The sequence below is a fragment of the Hesperophylax consimilis genome, chromosome 13 (genome assembly GCF_061612785.1).
Source record: "Hesperophylax consimilis isolate HC1 chromosome 13, BYU_Hcon_1.0, whole genome shotgun sequence".
NCBI classification, from domain to species: domain Eukaryota; kingdom Metazoa; phylum Arthropoda; class Insecta; order Trichoptera; family Limnephilidae; genus Hesperophylax; species Hesperophylax consimilis.
Window position 1 is genome coordinate 18654951 of NC_142848.1, and position 19735 is coordinate 18674685.

The following is a 19735-nucleotide window of genomic DNA, read 5'->3' on the forward strand; positions in this document are numbered from 1 at the left end:
TTCGCCAGGGCGATGCTGATCGTATCTTTGGAACTTGCCGAAATTATGTTTCATGAATTATTTGTGACCTGAATTTTAACCCGCGACCTCCGGATTCAAATTCGAGAGCCTTACCCATGGAGGACGTTGATTGAACCTAGATTCTTAATACTTTTATTAGAATTTTTAGTGTTGAGGACTGTTAGACCGTGTCAACAACACCGGAAATGTTTTGTTAATGTATTCAAAGCATTGTACTTAAACGAATATTATTTTTGGATGTTGCCAAACAAACCAATGAAGTCAAGACTAATGACTTTACTTTTTTTAAATTTATCTAAGAAAGCCTCTACATACTGTTAATATACTAATCACATAAAAACACACTGCACACTTCTCGTTACCAACTTATTCTGTATATTTCGCTACTTCGATGCCTTGCGATGTGTCGACTCCGGTATCAAATAATTATGAAAAATAAGTAACAAGATGTTTTATTGTAAAATAAAGCCGTTCTCAACAAAATGATTACTGAGTTGTTACATAGTTAAAAGGAAATACATAAAAATGTGAAATTTCATCTCAAGGATATAGACCGAAAATCCTATCTAAGTTTTTAAATAAATATTTTTCAGGTCTAGCTACCTTTTTGCAGTGAAGTAACTAACTAACCACCACCACGATTTTCCAGGAGGGTTGACAGAGAGGATGGACCTCCATACAACTTCTTTCTTGGCAAGTATCTATATACCCGGATCTAGTATTTGATTTTCTTGATCATGCCCTATTCCATTATTAGTTTCTATTTTTACTGTACTAGTAACTACCAAACATGGCTCATGACTGCCGTCAGTAAAGCCGTCGAAAATATTGTTGTGAATTTCGTATTAAAAATACCGTACCCAGATTTTCCATATGTTTCCAATATTCGTGTGCTATAAAATAACTCGTAATTGAATTCACATGGTCCCGAAAATACGCCCTGTGACACTCCTCGAGATGGCGATGTTTTTTGAATGCCCTTTTCATCAAATTGAGTCAATCGGAAGTCGTTCCTTGAGCGCTATTGGATCCTTATGTCTCGCACACACACGTATGTTCCCGGTCCCATGAATATAGCCTAGAAAATCTATGTTTTTCAGATGACCCGGCCTTACCCTGTTGACATACAGGTACAACAGTTATGCCCAGTGAAGAGATAGTATAATAAATAGGCTCCGAATAAGCATTTTACTGTCTATATATTGGCATATCCATGCTTTTTATTAACAATTTGTTTCATAGAAAAAGCCTGAAGATATCGATCTAGTGAGTAGTATATTTATGGTAGTCCCATTCCTTTTTTTATTCAAATGTGTTATATTTTTTGCCATTGTCCAAATTGAAAAAAAAAATACTTTTCCAGCAAGGAACTGGATAAACGCCATCATGGTAGGAACTAAGATTATTCTCATTTCAAAACCAAACCCAAACTATGTGTTAAAGTTAATTAATCTGTATAATCTTATGGTTACGCAAAGAATGCAAAAGTTTCTGATAACAAGATTCACTGAAGCATAAATACTAAATAAAATGAGAAATTTTAAATCAAAGGTACGATGCATATAAAGCATCCAAAGTTGAAAAAAGGTTTTTATATTTAATTAATATTATAAAATATCGGCCAAAAAAGCCGTCATATTTATCTAAATAGAGGGAAATTTGCCACGATTTGTTACTACAATACTTGAGTCGGGACATTTGATAATAACCAGGTAATAATGACATTAATACAAGATTATTATCAGACTATATATGAATGTTAATGAAGCCATAATCATGTGCCAAATGCTCTCTCTCTCTGCCCACCATACATAGAATCAGGACTGATGGATAGTTAGTCAGAGAGATAACTCTTTCGTATTTGTCACAAATACATGACGGATTATGATACAATCAGGAATATACCGATATAACATCTCGAGGAGTACAAAATGACAACACGTCTGTTTGGTGAAGAGTCCGTTGTGTGTTTATACAAAAAAGAAGCGCGACGTCACATTGCTGAAGAAAACCATGTAGTACATTCCTATAACCCAGAACCATAAAAAATCCACAAACAACATGATAAACGCACATACAGACGTTTTTGTCAGCATAACAAAAAGATGATACACATATTCTACACCCATTTACAGTTATGTATGGAACGATGAAACGAACGCACAAGTGTGAAATTAGATTTCAGGAAAAGTATAGAATTCATAGCAGCAGTAATTCTAATACGGGAAAAAAGATATCGAAATGTCACTCGTATTTTCAAGACGTCGAAAATGGTGCTATTGTAGAAAAATAAATTTGTTATTCTCATTTTTATTGTTATCTTTTATCAAAAAGGGTCGCATACTAAATGTAACTCAATTCTATGAAAAATACATTCTACAAAAGAATGAAATAGTTTTTTTATGATTAGGTACACGAATACAATATTATTCAAATGTGTTCGACTTTTTTCTTTCCCGAGCACGTTGTTATTTTGCTATCGTGTTACTTAGTGATTTGCTCCTTCTTGATATAAAAGCCATATTTTATCTAAGATTGAAAATCATCAGGGCAATATCCACCCTTCAAAAGTTAGAAGCCGAGTGAACAAATGCCTCGAGTTTCCACCCAGGTGTCGCTGGTATTCACAAGTTGTCTGTGCCGTTCTGTTGGTAGTATGTACCAACGCCACCTGTCGGACGATGATGTAGGGTTGGTAATACTGGCGCGTTGATGAAAGGTTGGTAATACTGGCGTGTCATTTATAAACAATGAACATTGCACAAATGATGGTAGTGAGAGATTTTCTAATAATGTGAGTCTGGGGGTAAAGTGCGCCAACTTCGGGAGGTGGTTCTACATTATAGTACAAGTAAAAAAATATTTAAAAAAAATGTTTTTTTTTCCGAAATTCCGTCTTTCTAAGGTAGTTTTCAAGTCAAAGTTGAGTTTTTTGTATTGTATAAAAACTATGGAATTTCCAAAAAAGCTTTTTAGTTCTATTTACCCCTGAACACCATCCATCACCAATCCTCACAAAAGCTTATCGCTCTTATCAGTAATGTACCAATAGAATGTCCTCTGTTCATAAGATTTATTTTAATCAGCGATGAAGACAATATTATGTTTCTTTAGGTAACAAGATAACTACATGACAATTCAATACACCCTTAAAAGGTAATGAAACAAAAACTGGGTTAAATAGGTTACGTAGGTTAGGTTTATAGGCTATTTTTTTATCACTTGTAATTACTTTCTATCACTTTTATAGGTGTGTTAAATTTTCATTGTGTCGAGTTCATTGGATTTATTGTAATCAGCAATTAACACATTATTATTTATTTTTAGGTAACCAGATAACTCCAAATAACGACAATTCAATAAACCCTTAAAAGTGATAAAAAAAGTCATGAAAAGTGATGAAACCAAAATTGGATTATATTGTTTAGGCTTACAGGCTGGTTTTTTTCATCGTTTTTCATGACTTTATACGATTTATAAAAATGTGTTGAATTGTTATTGTATTGAGTTATCATGGAAATATTTTTTTCATGAGACCTCAATTTAAAAAAAAATTCTGTAAAAACGTTTTATAAAAAACATTTATAAATGCGGTAAATCGTTTAATGTGTTCTTCTGAAATAATCTAGATTTTCCTTTTAAAAATTAAGTTATCATTTGGAGTTAAAAGTACCACAATCCTACATGATGTGCCGTAACTTTATTTGTTCTGAGGTACAGAATTAGCCCTAGTTTTATGCGTCATGTTTTTTTTTCAGAATTCCTTTCAATTTTTTCACAGGAAAGGCTCTGTAGTTTGCTCGGGAGCAATGGATCTATTTTTAAGGATGCCGTGTAGATTTCTTTAAGCGAGAAAGGATTGAATTTGTTGAACATGTTATTAGTGGGAGGAAACACAAAAGCCGGTAGTTCATTCTAGAGCCAACAACGAGACGTAGACGTGACCTTATCTCATCCGGCAAACATTTATCAAGAATTGAACACTGGACAAATACACAATCTGTCAATTTAATCACTAGCGGCAGTACTGGAATGAAAAGTTTTCAGCCAAAATTAAAAGTTACATATTTTTGTCATCACGGAAAGCAAATGAAAGATTGTGATGGTCATTGGTCACTCAAGTATTTTACTTGGTAGATACTGAAAGTTGATGAACACCCCTTTGTTTGTTTAGCAGTTACATAATATCATACAAAATAATCCGTGTCTAAAACTTTCTCATAATTAATTTAAGGAAAGTTTAATTTCATTACAGTATTATATACAGCAGACCTCTGTGGCATAACGGTAAGCTCGTTGAATGTGAACCCGGTGGTAGAGGGTTGAAACCACAATATAGACAATTTTCATTACCTACTTTTGTAGGTAAAAAGTGATCGTGTTTCTACCTAATCAAAAATACTAATTTCGTTTTTGTGTCTGCCCCTAACTCTGGTTCAATAAACTCTTTCGAATTGAAACGTCGTTTTCGAAATTGGAACTCACTATATGAAGAATTCAGACAAGCGATAAAGTTGCCTAACAGAAAATTTCATGTAATATTGCGTGAATTTATTCTAGAATACATAATTGTTTTATATAAAATGACAATTCAATACACCTTGAAAAGTGATTTAAGTCAATAAAAGCGATGAAACGAGTTTTCCGGTAGCCATATAATATGACATCGTATCACCTCGAGTCTCAGTTGCAATCGTTTCCAAGGTTTTTATGCGTAGCACAAAGGATGACAAATTATTATAATCAGTAGTCTGAAACTCCCATATAAATCTGAAAAATCTTCCGAGAAAAAATAAATGCCGCCGACGAGAAGGCATCGTTTTTTTATTTTTTTTTCTCTGAAGATTTTTCATATTTGTACGGGTGTTTCAGAGTAATAATTATTTATTACAATAATTTGATTTCACCCTTAAATGAAGATATACTATGTCTCGAAGCCACCCAGTAAGAGTTTTATTATTTAACAATTTAAATTATCCTAAAAAAATAAAGTTGGTTGTTTTCACGTGAAAAATCTAATAAGCGATAATTGTTAAATAAAAATACTCGTTGATGTTGAATTATTTGGCGGGCTCAAAATAAGCCGAAGTAGCGTAATGGTAAGCGCAGCTGACCGGCAATCGGTTCATTTCCCGTCGGCGTCATTTAATTTTTAATAGGATATTTTTTTCAATTTTTATAGGTGTTTCAAATTAATAATTATTGATTTTAATAATTTGTTTTATAAAATTTAACCAAGAGTTGATGACACTAACTTATTCATTTATTCAATATTACCATGAGGTTTATGTCTTCAAAAAATCAAATAGTGCGTATGTTTTCTTTGACATCGGCCAAAATTCTTGGTTTATTAGCCTATATTTAAGGGTCGGAGCCCCCAGCTATAGAAATGCCTTAAAATGTACACAAATTTAAAAGGAAGACATGTCCTTGTGAAGGTACAGATAGTGGTGGGGGTTTATGGATGGGAACGGGTCAAGGATCAGAAAGAGCTTTTGCTGGAAACAGATCAAATCCATTAACAGAGGAATTCAGTGCATGAAGAGGGATATTTGCACAAATATTTTATTAAGAAATAATATTTGTTATCAGTGAAGAGATAAATCTATGGAAGTTTGCTGTACTGTACACATTTCTGTTAGTTCAAATTGGGCTTAATTTTTCCTTACTTTGATGTGGCAATTAATTTATTGGTACCAACTAGTGACTCACATAGAGAAATAATCTGGCCGTCATTAATCTTGAGTCGTAAAGAAGGTCTCACTTTTAACTACGGCTTTTGAATAATCAATAATTGTTTTAAAGGTAGTTGCGAACTTCTTTATGTTTTATTAAATCTCGTCATCCGCTTATTTACTGTGCAACGCGAGGTCATGTTTTAACTCGACCAATATGCATTTCATCTGTCTGTAAATTTGTTTGTGTGTTCGGTGTCCGGTCAATCCTGTCGAGATGGTAGCCGTGATGGATAGTACATTTTTATTCTTTCAGAGTTCGTGAACTTTACGAGCTGTAAAATCGGAATAATAAAAATTACGCGAGGCCGCAGAACTACTAGTTACAACTTTTATAATCTGATAATGTCAGAGAATTTGTGCAATGCCAGTAAAAATAGTTTTGCTGGAAGTCTAATTTGATCGGAACTATATTTGTTTTTAAATGTATGCTACATTTTCTTAATAAATATCACAATTATAGGTATCGTCAATTCAATAACTAATGATTTTCGAGATATAAAAAGAAATTATCATCAAAACAGTTGCAACTCTAAAAACTAAAACTGGTAAAAAGAAGATGAACTTATAATTTAAAACCACTTTTTTTAATAATTTATTTTGATTTGGACAGTGGGAAGCTTTCCTTTAGTTTCGCTATTTTGCGGTTAAGACGGTAATTTGTGTGATTCAACGTGATTAAAAATAGCTATTTTTCTACAACTATAAAAAATATTCATCGTAATTCAAATAATTTCATATGGCCGAGTATAATTAGACAATTAGCAGTCACTTGTAAATCCAATTACAATAACCGCACATATTACCAACACTGATAAGTAATCATCGGTGGTTTCCAAAATAATTTTTTGGTCAAACCAATACTATAGAATTTTTCTAATGCCTATACAACAATCAATAATAGTCAATAACATATTTTTAATACGGACCACAACAACAAACTTTCCCAAAACTGTTTTTTGAAATTGATTTGTATCATCTATTTTTTTAGGACAACGTGATTGTCATTTGCACGGGGCACTACTCAGCTGATCAGGAGTTAAAATAGACACATCGGTCTCAACAAATCACACAACAGCATCTGAAGCGCTTCAAGCAACTTTATTCTGCATACAAGTGTTCAGTTTTCTTTACGAAATCACCAACCACCAAGATGGCGGATAAAAACAATCTCCTTCTCTTGTTTGATCGTCCCACTGAACCCGTCTTTATGGGTAAGTCCCTCGATGCGGGCAAAACTACTAAGTCATTCGAAGTTCCGACTGAATATCTTGCCAATGAATACCAGGGCATTGGAGTTCAGCTCGCCAGTCGTTTTGGCGGAGACGACAAAATCCAGGTGGCCAACATCTCTCTCCCGGACTTGACTATCCCAATGCAGCTCGGCAGAAGAGAAAACTTTGCCTTGTTCATACCCAGACACAGGGCGATTGCTTCCAAACTTATCGACATATTCATGGGGATGAGGAACGTTGCCGATCTTACTTCCGTAGCAGTATATGCCAGAGACCGTGTGAATCCATACTTGTTCAACTACGCTTTATCTGTAGCATTGTTGCACAGGCAAGACACAAAGGGCATGGAATTACCTAACTTCATGCAATCTTTCCCAGGAAAATTTGTTGATAGTGGTATCTTCTCTAGAGCTCGTGAGTCTGTATCTGTTGTGCCAGATGAAGTGCGAACTCCGATCATCATTCCCAGAGAATATACTGCCTCTGATTTGGATCCAGAGCACCGTGTAGCATACTTCCGTGAAGACATAGGCATCAACCTCCATCACTGGCATTGGCACTTGGTATACCCCTTCGCCGCAAGCGACCGCGCTATCGTCGCAAAGGACAGGCGAGGAGAATTGTTTTACTACATGCATCAACAAATAGTCGCTAGATACAACTTTGAGAGACTAAGCAACAAACTTCCCAAAGTGGCAAGATTCAATAACCTACGTCAGCCAATTTCGGAGGGCTATTTCCCCAAAATGGACCTCCTTGTCGCAAGTCGAGCATGGCCTCCGAGGTTTGGAAATGCAACTTTAAGTGATGTAAACCGACCAGTCGACCAAATTCGTTTGGATATTGCTGAGGTAGAACTATGGATCAGTCGCTTCAGAACAGCAATTGGACAAGGGTATGTCACAAATGACCAGGGAGTACAGACCAGACTAGACGAAGTAGGTGGAATCGATATTCTGGGAAATATAATGGAAGCATCATCGCTTACACCAAACAGGAACTACTACGGTGATTTGCACAACATGGGTCACGTTTTGGTTGCATTGTGTCACGATCCAGACTCGAGGTACTTGGAGACCTTCTCAGTGATGGGAGACTCTGCCACCGCCATGAGAGATCCCTTCTTCTACCGCTGGCATGCTTTTATCGACGATTTGTTCCAATCTTTCAAGGGAATTCTGCCAAGGTATTCCACCCTCAGGTTGAACTTCCCTAAAATAACCGTGACAGGTTTGCAAGTAGATGTTCAAGGTGGACAAACCAACAGGCTCCGTACTTTCTGGGATACGAGTGACGTAGATCTTTCCCGCGGGCTGGACTTCTCTCCAAGAGGCTCCGTACTAGCTCGCTTCACTCACCTGCAGCATTTGCCTTTTACCTACAAAATCCAGGTAAACAATGCTTCACCAACTCAGCAGATGGGAACGGTACGTATATTTATGGCACCAAAGTATGACGAACGCGGTGTTGATTTACTATTCAACGATCAAAGGTTGGCGTTTATTGAACTGGACAAGTTCATTGTTACTCTGAAACGTGGCAAGAATACCATTTCGAGGAAATCAAGTGATTCATCTGTAACTATTCCTTACGAGAGGACTTTCCGTTCCTTGGAACAACGCCCGCAAAGTGGAACCGATTTAGATAATTTCAACTTTTGCGGATGCGGGTGGCCCGATCATATGTTGATTCCAAAGGGAAGTTTCGAAGGCTTGCAAGCTGAGTTGTTTGTTATGATTTCAAACTACGAACAAGACAAAGTGGTCCAGACCGTCACCGGATCGTGCAACGATGCTTCCAGCTATTGTGGTCTGCAAGATAAGAAGTATCCCGACAAGCAGTCAATGGGCTTCCCGTTCGACAGACTCGCTAGGGAAGGTGTTGCAACCCTATCGGAATTCCTTACACCCAACATGAGAACGCAGAATGTGACAATTCAGTTCTCTGAAGCACGTCCTTGAATGAACCTTATCCTTACTTCCGAACAATTACTGTACCCAGATGACCCGCTCCGAATTATATATATTTTTTTTTATCAAATTTTAAGAAAATAAAAATGTTTGGCAAAAACTACTTAGAGTTCATCTTTAATGCAAATATTTTGGATAACTTACCATACAGCGTAGATACCGCCAACTTTACATAGTAAAATGTTTTTGATTCATTGTATCTACATGAATATTTTTATAAGATTCATAATTTACGTCCAAGCTTAAATATACTTCGTGAATATATTATAACGTTTTGGTAATAATTTGTCTCATTTATTTTACGCTTTACCGAGCACTTAACTTGAAAAATGTATCTATTACAATTGTCAAAGCCTGCACCTGCGCTCCTAAAATTATTTCAAAATCTGACTCTGATATTAAAAATTTCCCATTAAACTTATAAAACGAGTGTATGTAGGCAATAAATTCAAAATGATGATGTGGGTACCTACACTTTAAAAAATACTTTTCAAAAATATATTTTTTTAATATCTCTTCAAATAGACGTGGATTTGTATTTTATACAAATCCTATGGTTTTAAAAAAAATCCCAGATTGTTGAAATTTCGCACAGTTGACCTTCAAAACATGAAACACTCATTGTCTACATGAGATTTCGGAAACCCATCCCCTTTCCTACCACTTAAAGTAGTATTATGTTAGCTACTTGGTGAAAGATTGTACACTTAAAGAAGTGATAGCAAACCGATTTCCTGTTAAAATGTTAATCATTCAGAATATATGGAAAACACGTTTTCTTTCCTAATAAATGTCACGACGGAATTCGTCAATATCAGTATTTGTATGAACACGTGTTTCGCCGTCCTCAGAAAACATTCGCTTTTAACTGATACTTTGTTAGGAACGCTGTCAATTCATTTTTCAAAAGCCTGCAGTCCCGCTTTTAACAGGATACGTTTTAAAACTCTATGTAAAGCCCGAGCAACGTCGAGAACATCACCTAGTAACTCCATAAAGGAGATCATAAAAATGACCCTTTCTCATTCGGTAAATGTGGCACTTGTTCGGAGTGGCTCTTGATAGTGTACCAGTTTCTAAGCAATCAATGTTACGAATAATCTAACAATATATGAAAAAAATCCTCCGACTATCATCATTATAAGCGGACAATGTTGCTTGTGATGATGGAGGACTTAGCTAGTAGAGGATTGACTCAGCGACGCATGAATGTGATTACAACCCTTTGGAGCACTCAGCCCTAACTGGTCGCTACTTCAACTTTTTATTCAACCTAACAGCTACGAGAAAAAACAACTCCAAAGACTGTCCGAGAAGACACTGGTCCAGCAACGGACGGAGGCCGCCAAAGTAACAAAGTGTAGCCAAAGTGATGTGAAATATTCCTACGTATTCTTGCGTAATGCGTAAACTTATTCAAGTTCAATGAATTTTAAATTTTACAAACTGAAACTGATAAGTAGATAGCATTAACTCATATGAGACAAAATTATTTATTTTAATAATGAATATTAATAATTATTTATTTGAAATGTGTATATTTTGCTTACATTTTTGACAGATCTAAATCTTAAAAATATATTTTTTTAAATTTAATAACGGTGTTGGTTCGAATTTTAATTATAGGTAAACCTACAATGAGTTAATGTTTTTTAAGTGTTAATCTCAAGTGACCTACCAGGTAAGTATTGTACTTTACACTATCTCCATATATATAGTTTGTAATAACATAGATCATTATATATATATATATATATATATATATATATATATATAGGTTTATGTTACGGCATTTAGTGGCTCAATGCGTCATTTAATTACCGGAACTTCCTGATCATTTCGATTTAGTGGCTCATTTGGGCACTTTGTGGCTCGTCGTTTTTTTTTTTTTAAGTCCATCATATCAAACTCGATGAGACGAGTCGAACGGTGTAAAAAAATTTTTTGAGTGAATAAGTGACATTTTTACATGGACTGTTAATGCTCCGATATGCTTTTTTATCAGTAAACACTCATCCATTCTCAGCACATCAATTTACATATATTTTTAATCGCATCTACAACCATCATCGCATGCAACGTTGCCGGACTTTCTCGTCATACAATATCATTCGAACTCCAAGTCGTTTATCAATGCTTTGCTATATTGAACTCAATAGTTAAATTCCTCAGAACCTATTATCGCGTGTCATTCCTATGTCAGATTGAATCTTTTTGCGATATGTTTGCCGGTATGTTATATGTTGTATTCCATCTACATAGGTATAGATAGCCAGACTGTCAAGCGCTCGCTGTGGGCTGTGAAGCTTGAACAGACATTATATTATAATATTTTGTGTAATCCAAGCGGTTATTCGCGCGCTTTTTTAAAATTGAAGATTGATTTACGAATTGCTTTTTTTAATATCGTTATTAATTTTGTGTTTTAAATTGTTTTTGTTTTTATTATAAGGTTTATATTATTACGTAATACACATTTATGTAGTTTTTTTTTTAATAAATAAAATATTTGCTACGTACCTAATTATTTGTCTTTTGCGTTCCGAAAGCATAGTCCGTTGTAATAATGTAATGATATCTATATAGGGTTTTCTAAAAATTTCAGAAATATATTAGGTAATCATGTAATATGTTTTTTCGTGTTTACATACAGTTTTATTATTTTTTTAAAGTTATATGGATTATATCATCATATTAAATAAATCTAATAAGTTTTTCATATTTAAAAATGCTCTGTACCTAGGTAATTATTTTGACGCGTGACTATTTTTCAAAGCATAGTCTCTAGTTGTATTATAATAATAAAAAGATGTTTAATTGTTGTTTTGGTGTATTTTATAAAAAAAAGTTGTGAACAAAAATAAACACTAATTTAAAAATAAATTACAATATACGGCCTACATAGTCCAGGGGTAAGACCCTTGACTCACAATCCGCAGGTGCCAAATTTTATTTTATTAATTTGTGTTACTTCACAATTAATTCATTTAAAATAATATATAGTATATTTGCGGCACGTTCTAGAGTGGAAGATACTATCAGTATCGCCCTGGTGTAAGACCACGATTCAGAATTGAAACGTTGCTTGAAAATGGCTTTAGCCGTGTTTAGTGACCAGATCCGAATAGCCAGGTACTTCCCCACCTCCCATAGTCACACTGGCTCCAGACGGGAACAGTTGGGACTCTTGTGCGGTATTCACTGTAAAAAAATAATAGTTAGGTATTAACTTACTTGCATTATACGTTGGTTTTCTGGTGGTTTGAACCAAAAAAGTACTCGCCAGGAAATAAAACACAAAATGGATTTAGACATATATCGAGACTCGAGATCTACTAATGTAACAAAAATATTTTGAGCAGTTTTGTGTCGTCAGTGGCAATGTTGTTTATGTTTATTGGATTTTAAACACACGTACGCGTCTAATGAATACTATAAACTCTTATCGATTAATAATCTCGTTTAACTGAACAATGAAATTAAATTATATTGCAAAAAAAAAGGTGGTTTCCTCGAGTCTCAAACTTGCGTAGTGCATGACGAAATTCTATCGCTCTCAAACGGCACCACGGAACTTTCTTGGTTAGGCGACGTGAAATACCTTACCTAGGCTTATTTACTGAACTGTCTGCTTCAGCGGGAATTTCGGCCAAATTCAAACTATCATAATTGAAAAACGCAGATTATAACGTTATTACTAATAGTCCGCGTTAAATTTTACCGTTAGTCGCAGGTAGGAGGTCATACGTGACGTATTTATGAAATTTTTCCCTATAGATTTCATTTTTTCAAAAGATCTATCATATTTTAACTGTCCAGTACCAAGATGAACATTGAATTTTCAAAAAATTTCTCAATTCGTAATAATTTGCCAAAAATAGTGTTTTAAGTTAGAATTATAGTAAATTATGACTCTACCTTGATTTCTCATCGTTATATACACATTGTATTATACACATATTTTGGATTATAGCCACATTTAGTGGTTTTCTGATGGGTAACGGTTCCACAATTTGTGAATTGGTCAAAATAAAGTTGGCAACACTGTCTCGGTGATTTTGTCGAAACTTGAGCCAACTTGAGCCGTCATTCGCGTGTGCACGTTTGAATCCTTTCTTTACGCATTTTATAAAATGTCACGCTGGCAAAGGATTAATACAATTATTGCCATGTCAATGGATTCTTCAATTAACGGTAAGATTTTATCATATAACCTAAATTATTGTGTTGCATAATAAATTATTACAATGAATGACATAATAAAAGTGTTTTTTTAGGAAAAATTACGTTATAATGCGTTATGCGTTGCTTTTTTGGGTTATGGTCTCCATAAAAACGCTTTTCACTGTTATTTTAATAATAATACATGTTGATTTTCATACAAGTATGATAATTATGCTGATTGTTTTATTATGTTTATGATTTTTAATGTGTTTTGTTATTTTGTAGATAAAAATATATCCAGTACAAGTGAAGGCTCGCCAATGACGCCAATTACCGAACGTAAGAGGGCCGTTATTAATGAAATGGAGGAAAAACTGAATGATCTATTTGCAAACCCTTCAGATTCAGGTAGATATATATATTGTGATAAATTATTACTATCAATGACACAATAAAAGTGTTTTTATGTAAAATTACGTTATAATGTGTTGCATTTTTAGGTTATGGTCACTATGAAAACGCTTTGCACTGTTATTTTAATAATAATGCTTGTTGATTTTCACATGAGTATAATAATTATGCTTATTGTTTTATTATGTTTATGATTTTTAATGTGTTTTGTTATTTTGTAGATAAAAATATATCCAGTACAAGTGAAGGCTCGCCAATTACTGAACGTAAGAGGGCCGTTATTAATGAAATGGAGGAAAAACTGAATGATCTATTTGCAAACCCTTCAGATTCAGGTAGCTACATAATAATTACTGATAATATACAATAATCTTTTTTTTTTCATTACACACCAACATTACGTTACTTATTACTGTGAAATGTTTTAGCAATTAACGGTAGTGATGATTAGTTTTGGAATATTACATTACCTACTATGAATTGTTTTATTTCGAATATTACATTATTATGCTTTATTTTAGCAGCAAGTGTGACGTCCGGCAGTGATGACTTATTCAAGTTACCCTCGAGAATTTCGTCTGATTCTGGTAAGAAGAGGTACCTACTTAATATTGACAGAATATACAGAGTGTATCAGCAGTTAGCCGACAAACGTTAACCAATGATTCCTGACCATATATGTGATAAGCGCATGGTAAACGCTCGTTTCAAATTTCCAACTTGGTAATGTAAACGCTATGCTGTAGCGCAGGGGTTCCCAACCTTTTTGTACTCTAGAGCACATTATACAATATCGGTAGGGTGGCGGACACCACCTATTTTTAATCGACAAACTCCTCCCACAACTTCTCATTTTCCCATAATTTATTTTCTTATATTCATAATTTATTAATATATAATAATAAAAAATGTTTCATAATGATAAAATTATCATTCAAATTGTATACGCACAGAAAAATGTATTAAATGTATTATTACGTCTAAAAGGGATCGCAATGAAAATCTCGTCTCCTTCAACGGAAGCAACCTTCCGAACAGGCCCTCCATTGATATGCTCGGTGTAACTCTAAGTGACCAGCTCAGATATGGGGGCTCCATCGAAGCCAGAGTAAAGCTAGCCTCTCAATATCTGGGCGTACTGTACAAGGCCCGCAGATACTTTAATAGTACACAACTGCTAGCCTTGTACAAATCGCAAGTCCGCCCCATAGTTGAATTTGGCAGCCACCTCTGGTCTGGAGCTCCAAAATATCTGAAAAATACCCTCGACTCTGTGCAGAAACGGGCGATCCGTTTGATAATTTCTCCCATTTCAACAGACAAATTGCAATCTTTAGAGCACAGGCGTCGGGTGGGAATGCTATCCTTGTTTTACCGGTATTTCAATGGAAGATGTTCCGAGGAACTAGCATCATTGATCCCTTCGGCACCGGTCCATAGTCGGGAAACACGCCAAACGCGTGCCCAACATATCTACACGGTTGACATTAGTCACACGAGAACTGGTCGCTTCTTCGACTCGTTCTTGTGCTCAACAGCTGGGCTATGGAACGATTTGCCGGCCTCTGTGTTTCCCCCTTCCTACAACATGGGTCTCTTGAAGACAAATGTTAACTCCCTCTTCTCCTCAAAAAGACCCTCCACACAGCATCTTAGACGACATAGGCCTTAAGGGAAATCGTTTTCCTCAGGGCCTCCTGTGTGGAGTTTTTTTTTTGTTTTTTTACAGTGAATACCGCACAAGAAACTCAACTGCTCCCGTCTGGAGCCAGTGAGACTATGGCACACCCAATTGGGGTATGTTGTAAGGCTGAAGGTAGTGGGGAGGGGAAGGAGGTGGGTCAGAGGAAGGTTGGGAAGTACCTGAATATTCAGATCTGGTCACCAAACACGGCTAAAGCCATTTTCAATCAACATTCAATTTTGAATGGTGGTCTTACACCAGGGCAATACTGACTGACACACCACATATGCTCAGGAATCGCTGGTTTAAGTTTGTGTGGTAACTGATGATACACTCTGTATAATTTTCCACACAAATTTAATTTATTAAATATGTTATAAAATGTTAATGCATTTTTTAATTTTAGATTCATATACCAGCGATCATCCAGGGAAGCAGAAGAAAACGGACTGCTTTGTGTCATCGACTTCAAAACAATGTACATCTGATTTAGCTAGTAAAAAACCAAGAGTTTATGACCGTAAAAACTTTTGTCCATACTGCTTCAAGCTGATAACCAACTTTGTACGCCACATTACAACCCAACATCCCTTAGAGGCAGAAGTAATTGAATATAACAAAATTTTAGATCCCGATTTGCGCGAACGAAAAAAAAAGCGAGAATTAATTTCGAAGAAAATAAGAAATAGAGGCAATTATCTATACAATCAGGACGCAATAAATAGGGTTGATGGAATATTACTACCGAATCGCCGTCCAAGAACGACTGCGACAGCTAAGGATTATGCTGTTTGCATAGAATGCTGTGGCACATTCAAAAGAAGTTTACTCTATAGACACCTGAAAAAATGTTCAAATAGAAAAAATTCACCCGAAGGAAATCCACTAAAACGCTGCAGAGTGTTAAAATCATCCGCTATTTTATTATCCCCAGACAATTCTGAGATCACAGAATCTTTAAGATCTCAGATATTTCCTGTGTTCAAAAATGATCCTATTGCAAGAATTGCAAAGTCTGAGCCATTAATTTGTTCATATGGTTCCCTACTATTAAGCAATCATAAAGAACATCATTTGAAAACACACATTACATCCAAGATGAGAGATCTCGCTAGACTGTTCATGGTCATCAAAGAAAAAAATCCTGCAATTTCCTCATTTGAAATTGCATTTGACCCTATACATTTTAATGTTTTTATGGACGCTGTCAAAATAAATAGTGGTTACGATGAAAGTACAGGTTCTGTAAAAATTCCTAGCATGCCTCAACGACTTTGTACAGCTATAAAAGATTGTGCTGATATTTTGATACGTAAAACAATACAGAATCCTGTGCTGACCACTTCATCCAAAGAAGTTATAAAAAACAAGTTGTCTGAATTTAAAATAATATTTGGTCACGCTTGGAAATTCGAAATTTCTACTAACGCTGAAAAATCAAGGAAAACTCAAAAAATGCTGAAAGCTGATGTCATGCCTTTAACTACTGATATAAAAAAAATATGCACGGAAGTTATGAAACTAGAAGTGAACATAGCTCAACGATTTGAATGTGAAAAGTCTTATATCGCCTATGAGGAGCTATGTAAAATAACAATTGCTCATATTATAATTTTTAATAGGAGGAGAGCAGGAGAAGTTGCAAGGGCTCCATTAGAAAATTATATAGCCAGCCAAAGTGAAAAACAAGACATTCCTAAAGAAATATTGGAAATCATGAGTTCTGAGGAGCAAAATGCTATACATACATTATATTGCTTCCATATCCCAGGAAAAAGGGGGAGAACAGTTCCAATACTTCTTCGAAATCAGATGAAAAAAAATGTAGACACTATATTTGCATACAGAAATTTAGTTGGAATTCCAAATGAAAACAAATATTTATTCCCAAAACTGGGAGGTGAACCTTATTTTTGTGGCACGCAAATTTTAAGGGAACTAAGACACAAGTTTTCCTTTGTGAATTCAGATCATATAACTTCAACTGGACTGCGACACCATGTTGCAACTATGAGCCAAGTAGCTGGAAAGAATAATGCTTATGTAAACGCTTTGTCTCATTTCTTAGGGCATACACCAGGTACACATAAAGGGAATTACATGATACCACAACTGGCTCTTGAGAAAGGTAAAGTTGGATTGAATTTACTGCAATTAGCTGAGGGAAAATATCTTCCCGATCACAGTCAGATAATGGAGTAAACATTACAGCAACTTTACAAAATGAAATAGATTCCGTCCTTCAACCTGAAGAATCACATAAAGAAAATGTGGATCATGTTACGTTGGATAATAGTTTAGAAAATGACCAAGAGCCTTTACTAAGTAATTTACTTGATGGGAATATTGCAAAAAAAAAGGAAAATATAGTTAGAAGGAGGTGGCTTAATCAAGAAAAAGATGAACTTTATAAAAACTTTGCAAATTATTTCATCGAAGGAAGAGATCCAGGAGCTGCAAAAATAAACGAAATAAAAAAACAAACAGGAATATTGTCAATGAGGTCATGGAAGCAAATTAATACATTTATTAATAATCACCGTGTCAAGAAATTGCCCTTACCTAAGGATTTGCAGAAAAAAAGAGAATTCTACCTACAGGATGCTTAACTTGAATTCAAATGAATTGCATTGGTTAAGAGGCCGCTATGACGGCTTCAACGATTGAACGATCCAAAGTTATCGACTCCGATTCAACTACAGCTGATATAAAGCGTCAAGCAATCGTAAAGTAGCTGTTGGCTTGTTCCATCATTTGATCATTGGCAGTCGTTATAGCAGTTCCATATATTTTATCTTTTATAATCTGGCATACAGAGTACCGGGCCAATAAGGCCCCTTTCTCTTTCATCATGATATTGGTAGTGAAGGGTTAAGGGAATACAAAGTTATTAGGTTATAATTATTTTTTTATTGTATTATGCTATAAATATATATATATAAAATGATTACACACTTTTATTACTATGTATAGCAAAATTTTTTGTTCTTAAAAATTCAAAATAAAGAGTTTTTTTTTTTAAATGAGCGTTTTTATTTTATCTGAACCCTTGAAATGTTGAAAGGTACGTTTGAGACCCGTATTGTAGGAGGGAGGACACACAGAGGCAGGCAAAAATGAGTCGTAGAAATGACCCGTTCTTATGTGAACAATGTCAACCGTCTACAAATGTTGGGCACACGTTTGACGTGTTACCCGACATGCACCGGTGCCAAAGGGATCAATGACGCTAGTTCCTCGGAGCATCTTCCATTGAAATACCAGTAGAACAAGGACAGCTTTCGCACCAGACGCCTGTGCTCTAATACACACACACACCGACGGGCATATGGGTCTATCCCTTCTACTGCGGTGCAAGGTGATGAGTCGAGAGAGCCAGGCTGAAGAGGTCAAAAGGTCTCCCTCAACCACCCTCTCCCAGATGCGACACCTGGACAAACCATTTGGGGCGGCCTATTGTAGAGACGTTGGTTGTACAATGTATACTATCGAAAATAATAAAATTAGAATATGTGTATGTGACATACAACTGGAGACAATGCTTACACGCGTAAAAATAATTATAGAGTAAGATAAGATAAGTAGGTATAACATGAAAATATAATACATTATTAAAATGACATTTAACACACATTCGAATAAAACTGTATGTAAACATGAAATTAATAAACATATTAAAATTATAATTTGCAAACCAACCTACAACTTAAAGAAACGCACGAATCAATGAACAAAGTAAATTATGTATAACACTAATATGTATTTAAATACATAATTTTATTTCTGATAATAATAAAATAAACCTTAACACAAAAAAAAACAACCGTAAACACCAAATAAATAACAATATTAATTAGCAAATCATACTCCAATTTTAAAAAATGCGCCAATAATCAAAAACGGCGGCTAGAAATAATAAATGGTGAATGATCATATCCGAGTAGGAAGGTATAATCGTCCTGTCAACCAACCTACATATGTGACTGTATTGGTGTGTAGTGTATAACATTAAACTTGGCAACGTAGCGTGAAGCGGTAAGTGCATTCTTAAAATAGATGAACGAATGCACGTTATTTAAAGATAATTTTTTATAATATATAAACATTACTTTTGATTACATATTATAGCTGACCATATTTTAAACAAAATTTAAAAGACAACATGTTGGTACTTCATCTACGTAAGTATATATTACATGCGAAAGATTGAGGTACTAAAGTGGGTTCTTCTAAGATGAGCTACAAAATGTGGTATGACATAAATATATATATATATATATATATATATATTTATGTCATACCACATTTTGTAGCTCATCTTAGAAGAACCCACTTTAGTACCTCAATCTTTCGCATGTAATATATACTTACGTAGATGAAGTACCAACATGCTGTCTTTTAAATTTTGTTTAAAATATGGTCAGCTATAATATGTAATCAAAAGTAATGTTTATATATTATAAAAAATTATCTTTAAATAACGTGCATTCGTTCATCTATTTTAAGAATGCACTT

At 34.8% G+C, this 19735-nt stretch overlaps 1 long non-coding RNA gene and 1 pseudogene across 1 annotated transcript; both read left to right on the forward strand.

The window, feature by feature from the left end:
- The first annotated feature begins 6841 nt into the window (after positions 1–6841).
- Positions 6842–9110, forward strand: LOC149418537 (phenoloxidase 2 pseudogene; annotated as a pseudogene).
- A 4281-nt stretch (positions 9111–13391) lies between these two features.
- Positions 13392–17383, forward strand: LOC149418538 (uncharacterized). The gene is made up of 4 exons (XR_016302986.1): positions 13392–13533; positions 13758–13871; positions 14061–14123; positions 15627–17383. It is a non-coding gene; the product is annotated as an uncharacterized LOC149418538 (long non-coding RNA).
- Positions 17384–19735: the final 2352 nt, after the last annotated feature.